We start from the raw sequence: 8,724 nt of genomic DNA on the forward strand, positions 1-8,724 counted from the left end.
TGAGTAAATGAGACTAATTTGAAAACTAGAACGACTTCCACTGGAGATCATTGGCAAGAGATGAGAGAGGACGCCGAAACATTTAAGAATTCCGCTTTAATTAAAGAATTTGATCAGAATAATGGTGACAAATTTTACATGATCAAGTAAAAACCAATTTATAACCTGATTAATACATACAAGAATTATGCTGTCGGTGGAGCGAAGGAAGCAACACCAGCTAAGGAGTGAGTGGTGGCGGGCGTGGCGGTGTGGCTGGCCCGGTGACAGGTGCCGCGCCTTGTGTGTCCACCGCAGGCAACTGTCATTAGCGACACACGGTAATTATGAGGAGGAGACTGCCCGGAAGTGTGTCCACGAGGAAAAGGCCGAGGCTTATTTAGCGGCCCGTGCAGCAGATTGTAAAGAAGTGTGGCTGCAACTCTGTCAGAAGTTGCTTTTATTTATTTATCCTCTTTTTTTTTTTATCTCTGTATAATGTACGTATACTGTAACAATTTCAACGACTGCTACAATAGTGCTGCTACTACTACTACTACTACTACTACTACTACTACTACTACTACTACTACTACTACTACTACTACTACTACTACTACTACTACTACTACTACTACTACTACTACTGTTTTTTTAATTTATCATCAACATTTCCACCACCACCATTACCATCACCATCACCATCACCATCATCACCATCACCATCACCATCACCATATCCATCACCAACACCACCACCAACACGACTCGTACTTTTAAAGGGGCATGCCAGTAGTCCTTCGAAATTTATAGGGTACAAACTCATCCAGGTGTTTGTGAACCACTCTGCATCGCACACTCTTCCCTCTATTTTTCTACCCCTTCTGTCACCCTGCCAGATCCCGCCCCACAGCCCTGTCCATCTGTCCATCTTTCTCTATTTTCTTCTTGTGTCCTTGCCTGCGTTCTCCTCAGCTCATCCTCCACCGTCCTTCCCTCTATTTCACCTGCTCCTCTGTCATAAATACGCACAACCACTGCCTCACTTCCCCCACCGCCGCGGCTGCTTCCCGGCTGCCATTGCCACTTCCCTCCTCGTGTCCTCGCCGACCTCTGGCTCACAGGAAAGAGGCCAAGGTTGATACCTGTTATGTTTTGAGCGTTTGCGATGTGTGTGTGTGTGTGTGTGTGTGTGTGTGTGTGTGTGTGTGTGTGTGTGTGTGTGTGTGTGTCTCAAATTCAAATTCAAATTTCAAATTCAACATGTTTATTTAGCTTTTTCAAACAAATCTTAAACTTATAGTGGACATGTTAAGTGATAGAGCTGGGCCCGTTAAATGAAAACATTTTTTTTACAGGCCCCTATGAGATGCTTATCATTAATTAATTTCGAGACAGTTTAGACAATCTTTACAACTTACAACTTCCCTGTGTTGAAATAGAGAAAAAAAATACTAGAAATACTGTGTGTGTGTGTGTGTGTGTGTGTGTGTGTGTGTGTGTGTGTGTGTGTGTGTGTGTGTTTCTGACGTAAAGTGAGGGTTTAGTGAAGATTAATACGCTGGCAAACGCGCCCGTGCATACACACACACACACACACACACACACACACACACACCGTAGTGTAGTGGTTAGCACGCTCGACTCACAATCAAGAGGGCCGGGTTCCAGTCCCGGTAAGCGGCGAGGCAAATGGGCAAGCCTCTTAATGTGTGGCCCCTGTTCACCTAGCAGTAAATAGATACGGGATGTAACTCGAAGGATTGTGGCCTCGCTTTCCCGATGTGTGTTGTGTGTTGATGTGGTCTCAGTCCTACCCGAAGATCGGTCTATGAGCTCTGAGCTTGCTCCGTAATTGGGAAGACTGGCTGGGTGACCAGCAGACGACCGAGGTGAATTACACACACACACACACACACACACACACACACACACACACACACACACACACACACACACACACACACACACACACACACACACACACACGAGGGCGCGTCCATTCATACAGAAGGTTCAGTACATAAATAGGCGGCTGGTAGTGCGTGCAGAGAAACAGTGAAATACGAACATGTGATAATTACAGTCTATTGCTTTTGTGTTGCTATTGATTGGATTATGTAAAGACGCTCGATTCTCGATTCCAATTGTGCATCCATTAAGCAACACAAACACACAAACACCACCATTCATCCTAGCGCGCACCCTACACACACACACACACACACACACACACACGTACATGAATACTTCCGGCGGCGTGCAGTTTGTGGGTCATTCGGGAAGGTTTGTAAGAAGCCTTCACCACCACCACCACCACCACCACCACCACCACCACCATCACTACCACTACTCAATCACTCACCACGATAGCCGCCGGAACTTCACTCACCGGCTTCCTTTCCACTGATATTCACCTTCCCTTTTCACCACTGACACACAGAGCTCCGCCGAGACAACATGATGGTGGCAGCACACTAACCTGGACTTTGCTGCACCTCTTAGGACGCCGAGGCACCGCTGGGGGAATACTTGTGCTCACATTACTTGTTTGCAGTGAACAATAACGTGATGACTGAGAAAACACACACACACACACACACACACACACACACACACACACACACACACACACACACACACACACACACACACACACACACACACACACACACACACACACACACACACACACACACACACACACACACACACACACACACACACACACACACAGATAAACTGGCAGATATATATATATATATATATATATATATATATATATATATATATATATATATATATATATATATATATATATATATATATATATATATATATATATATATATATATATATATATATATATATATATATATATATATATATATATATATATATATATATATATATATAGAGAGAGAGAGAGAGAGAGAGAGAGAGAGAGAGAGAGAGAGAGAGAGAGAGAGAGAGAGAGAGAGAGAGAGAGAGAGAGAGAGAGAGAGAGAGAGGTAGATATACATTGATAGATGAATAGATATATAGATATTTTATTGACTGCACTTAATTGTTATATAATAAATTAACATAACCTGATATGAATACTTATGCAAAGAAAATATACATAATTATAAGATTTCTTTTCCCTAACAAAATTATTTATTCACCAACTAGAAAAAAATAAAGAGATAAACACACACACACACACACACACACACACACACACACACACACACACACACACACACACACACACACACACACACACACACACACACACACACACACGAGCTCACGATTACCGACAACTTCCACCTCTTCCCCCCCTCCCTTGGCCTTCCTTTCCTTCCCAACCACCACCACCGCCACTATCACCACCACTACCACCTCTTTTCCTCCTCCATGCACCAGTACCTGTCTCTCTTCCCTCCGTTGCTCGTCTGATGAACCGTGAGCCTTTCATGTCATAACGCGCTGATTCCTGTTAGGTGGGTGAATTATGACAATGCTGTTGATACTGTCTCTCCCACATGGTGCTGACATTGTTGTAAGTTTGGAGTTTGAGCGGTGCTTTCTCCCTTTATTTAACTCGAAACGACGTATGCTGTCAGTAGGGTTTTACATGTTTGATGCGTGTAGACATAAAAGAAAGCTTTCATGTATTCTGACATTTCCATATTGTTTTTAACTTGAACATTGTGAATTATTGCATCATGAACTGTGAGATATTATTACGGTGATTGTTTCAAATAAAAGAGCACTGTCGTTTAAGTAAATATCACCGATTATTCCTGAAAATAAAAGCTTGCAATAGCACGGTAAATATAACCTATGTTTGTTTACCTTTACATTTTTGTCTTTCATCATTATTTTTAATTAAATATGAATATTCAAATTTGCTGGAGCTCCAGTTCCTGTTTCTAAAAAAAAAAAAAAAACAGGATTTGTACGACATATTCCTCCGCCAGGCAGCACTGCGTCAGTGTCATGAGGCACCTGAAGGTTCATAGGAAAGTGAACAAACACCATGTGGGCCCAGTGCAGGAATAAAATGCATTATTTCTTTTCTCTCTCTCTCACACAATAAAATGTAAAATGCATGGAATCCTCACTATCGATATGAGTTAGTGCTGCATTACATGATTGAGTGGTAGGTAGATAGCAAGGAGAATTTGACCTTTTGGGCTTTTGGCTTTTGAAAGAGTCTCCTTGTTATTAACTTGTGCCTCTTTCAAATAAATCAATACTATATCCCACTGTATCTAAAGGCGTATAAACCAATTACAATAAAATGCCACAGAACGTACTAAAATTTTTCTATGAGGGTTAGACGTGGACAGGCTTCGCAGGAGCAGTTCGTGTGGGCCTGGGATACGTGTATTGGCCACTTGCATTACTGCATTGTGTGTGTGTGGGTCATAAGAACTTGGAGTGTGAGGTCGGTGTGAGACAACACGTCGCCAGTTACTATCTAGGAGGAACAGGCGGGCGCCCCCTCACACATGCTGCACTAGCCATGGAATCGCCTGGTAAGTGCATCACAGTTGAGTGTAGTACACAGAAACCCTGCAAGTCACGAGTCAGGATGAGTTTGAGCCGTATGCTGCAGCGCTTTGTTCTCTTATAAGGGTTATTCTTCAAAGGCCAGAGGTGATTAGTCAGTGAGTTTTCCCATTGGTGATACTGATTCCTTTTTACTTGTCATTAGAATCGTGCGTACGCCATTTGATATACCGGATAACATCCACTGCAGGCTGATGAAAGAAGTGCATGTATATGATTACAGGCCTCACTCATTCACTTATTAATCCATGACCTACTCTGAAAAAAAAAAGTAATATTTTGCTTAAGTTTGATCGTCTTACAATGTATGCTGCCAATGTTTAGATATTGATAGTATATTACCGTATTGTATTGTCTTTTTCCTGTTTTAATGGTGTCATGTGTAAATAAAATGTGAGAATAGGAATGCCTGGTGACTGCTGTTACCTTGTGGACATGCCTTACAGTTTGCCCTGATGACTGTCTCACTAATCACCTTCTCTTGAGGTCTGTTTCTCAGTGTTTGTATAGTGCTGAAGGGGACCATGACAGGACAAACCTTCAAAAGAATGTATTTGTCCAGGATCACTACAAACTTACTTCTACTTTTGTGATGTCTTATTGGCTAGGGCTCCTCATGTATCGTAAAACAATAATGACACTGTCAGTAATTTTTTAAAAATTTATTGGCTTTCCTTGGCTCAGATTTACAGATTTAATTAAAGTAGATTTTGTTAGATTTGTTGAGGGGTGGTTAGTGCTTTGGTGAACGGGTCAGCTTGTGGTCATTTATGATGGCATGAGTTCGATCCTGATCCATGGCACTTACTTGGTGAAACACTAGACGCCCACACACATCTCTGCCGCATCATTAAACTATCCACGTGTGGCTGACATCAGTAGAACCCTACAGTAGAAAGGGAGACTCCCCCGTTGTAGTGACAGCGGCGGCATATCGTCACGTCGCTGGCTAATCTGGCATACATTTTGTCATGGATGTCTGAGGCTCCAAGTCACGCACATCCAGGTTCACGCTGCTCTGCTCCCCCCGATACTTTCCCTCACAGCATTACCCGTGTCCTTGCCGCTATGTCAGTGTCCAGATGGTCTGGTGGTTCTTATTTTGTGTGAAAGGAAAATTTACCAATAGGTATGATTGAAAAAGGAGAGAAAAAGCATAACTCATCACTTCTCTCAAAAAAGTGAATGGGAATGAGACTTAAATCTGATTGGCTAATGTATTTCAGATTATTTTAATTCTAGTTTCTAAAAGTATGGTTCAATTCACAGAAAGTAGATAAAATCAAGCCTAGAGCTCCAAAACTGAGAGAGAGAGAGAGAGAGAGAGAGAGAGAGAGAGAGAGAGAGAGAGAGAGAGAGAGAGAGAGAGAGAGAGAGAGAGAGAGAGAGAATAATTATAAAGAAAAAAAAACTGCAAGATCTTACGTTTAGAAATTCGCCGCCCATTATGTTGTTTGAATAATTTTAACTACCTTTGTATTTGTTCGTCATAATTACAGAGGAAGTGCTTTAGAAAATTCAACGAGTAAGAACTCTGACAAAAAAACGTCTCATAATCCTATTTGCAACGAAGTGAACTCAGTCAGCATCAGAAAGCATTTCATGTTACAGTAATTCACTGGCTTTTGTTTTCCTTTGTTTTTCTCACTCGTCTGTTTAAACACATTACCTACTATAAAGTGATTTTTCTCTCGCAGAGCACACAGCTTGTATGATCTTACAATTGTTTCCTTCTGCAAACACACACACACACACACACACACACACACACACACACACACACACACACACACACACACACACACACACACACACACACACACACACACACACATTTTTCTCACAAGTGTTTATGTCAGTGCAACGTTCGGTACACGCGTTGAGGTAAAAAGAGATGATGTGAAAGTGTCTCCATGTGTTTATTCCTTCCAGTGTTCGGTGTGTGCACGCGAAGAGAAAGAATTTGCCTCGTGATATGCTAACACTTTACTCATTGCGGGACACGTCAGACGGATATCATGTAGATTTGCTAGTTGTCTCTTCCATTGCAACTATCTGCTCACACACACACACACACACACACACACACACACACACACACACGGCCCGGTAGCTCAGTGGTTAGAGCGCTGGCTTCACAAGCCAGATGACCAGGGTTCGATTCCCCGGCCGGGTGGAGATATTTGGGTGTGTCTCCTTTCACGTGTAGCCCCTGTTCACCTAGCAGTGAGTAGGTACGAGATGTAAATCGAGGAGTTGTGACCTTGTTGTCCCGGTGTGTGGTGTGTGCCTGGTCTCAGACCTATCCCAAGATCGGAAATAATGAGCTCTGAGCTCGTTCCGTAGGGTAACGTCTGGCTGTCTCGTCAGAGACTGCAGCAGATCAAACAGTGAATCAAACAGTGAATTACACACACACACACACACACACACACACACACACACACACACACACACGAACTCGCTGGCGCTTACTTCCTCGAACTAATTGCAAGCGATGTGCAAAGTTTCTCACGCTGGTAAAGAACAACCAATTTAAAAGCGAAACAAAAACTGTCGTGCGAGAGAGAGAGAGAGAGAGAGAGAGAGAGAGAGAGAGAGAGAGAGAGAGAGAGAGTCGGTAGCGCGCAGCATTTCACTAGGGCATCGCTTTCCTTTGAAGTTTCTGGATGTGATGCAGCATTAGAGTTGTGAAGAATGTGTGTTTCTTACCTCTCCTATTCGGGTATCTGGATGTTTGACGCTTGGCACGATCATAGTTAATCCTCAACTAACGTGCCATTCTCATTTCCAGTTGTGTTTTCTCTAAATGATAAGTCCTTTGATATGTTAAGATTCTATCATTTGTCTTATTTTGTTACTATATTGTTCTCAAATCAATGCCTGTATTTTTAAAGCTTATTTCTTAAGGGCTATTCTCAAAAGTCACAAAAGTCATCAGTCTGCTTCTTATTTGTATTTTTATCATTATGGATGATGACTCTGCGTAAAGTTGAGCTAGAATAATGAAAACACAAAAAAAAACTCATGTAACTTTCATTAAAATATTAAAAGTAGTTGACATTAACCACCGAATCTTCAGAAAATTCAGCTGCTGAGGACTTGATTCTGAGGGAAGACAAGATAAACAGTGGAGATGAATGGAGAACATTACTCGAATTTCAACTACGAGTATACGTGCATGGTAGAAAAAGGCAGTAGGAAAGCTAAGACTGACGCAGGAACATTGTAAAGGAAAATTCTCTCTTTGGTGTCGAAATCAAAGAGAATACACTGAAGCCAGACTACTAGCTCAGTGCTTTCCTTTTCCCTCACAATATGCAATGAACTATCATCCTTGGGAGTTTGTGAAAATGTGCCACATCTTTCCTCATAATAAAATTCTTTAGGGAATAAACTATTGAATAATGAAAAGATATGATTCCCTTTCTTCCACCTGTGTATTCCTTTTTTCACTCACTTTTTAGTCTTTTTTTTAATTCTTGAATATGTACCACAACCTTTCACGTGACAAGATTCTTTAGAGGGGACTGAGTTACGTGTGATTATTGGAATACGTATTATACTGTTACTTTTTTCACTCTCCCATCTCTCCCTTTTTTAAGGTGTAATTCCTCAGTGAATTTTGGAATGTGTACCATTAGGAAAACTCTAACCTAGTAGAAGAAATGTATGAAAACAAAAGGAAACTGGTTAATTATCATGACAACAGAGAAAAGTATTAATAGGGAAATAAAAAGATTCTCTCTCTCTCTCTCTCTCTCTCTCTCTCTCTCTCTCTCTCTCTCTCTCTCTCTCTCTCTCTCTCTCTCTCTCTCTCTCTCTCTCTCTCTCTCTCTCTCTCTCTCTCTCACACACACACACACACACACACACACACACACACACACACACACACACACACACACACACACACACACACACACACACACACACACACACACACACACACACACACACACACACACACACACACACAGTTTCATTTTAATAATTTGTGCTTATAAATTATCAGGTTATAGTTTTCTCAATTATTCATTTATCTTCTGTAAAATAAAGTTCTTAGGGCGTGAATCGCTTAATAATACATTACCTAGACCCGAGTTTGGTTATGACTCATCTCACTCATCTGCCTTATTGTGTGTCATTTATCTTTATCAGCGTTACTCTCGCATGCCTCCC

This window comes from Portunus trituberculatus, chromosome 47 (genome assembly GCF_017591435.1).
Source record: "Portunus trituberculatus isolate SZX2019 chromosome 47, ASM1759143v1, whole genome shotgun sequence".
NCBI classification, from domain to species: domain Eukaryota; kingdom Metazoa; phylum Arthropoda; class Malacostraca; order Decapoda; family Portunidae; genus Portunus; species Portunus trituberculatus.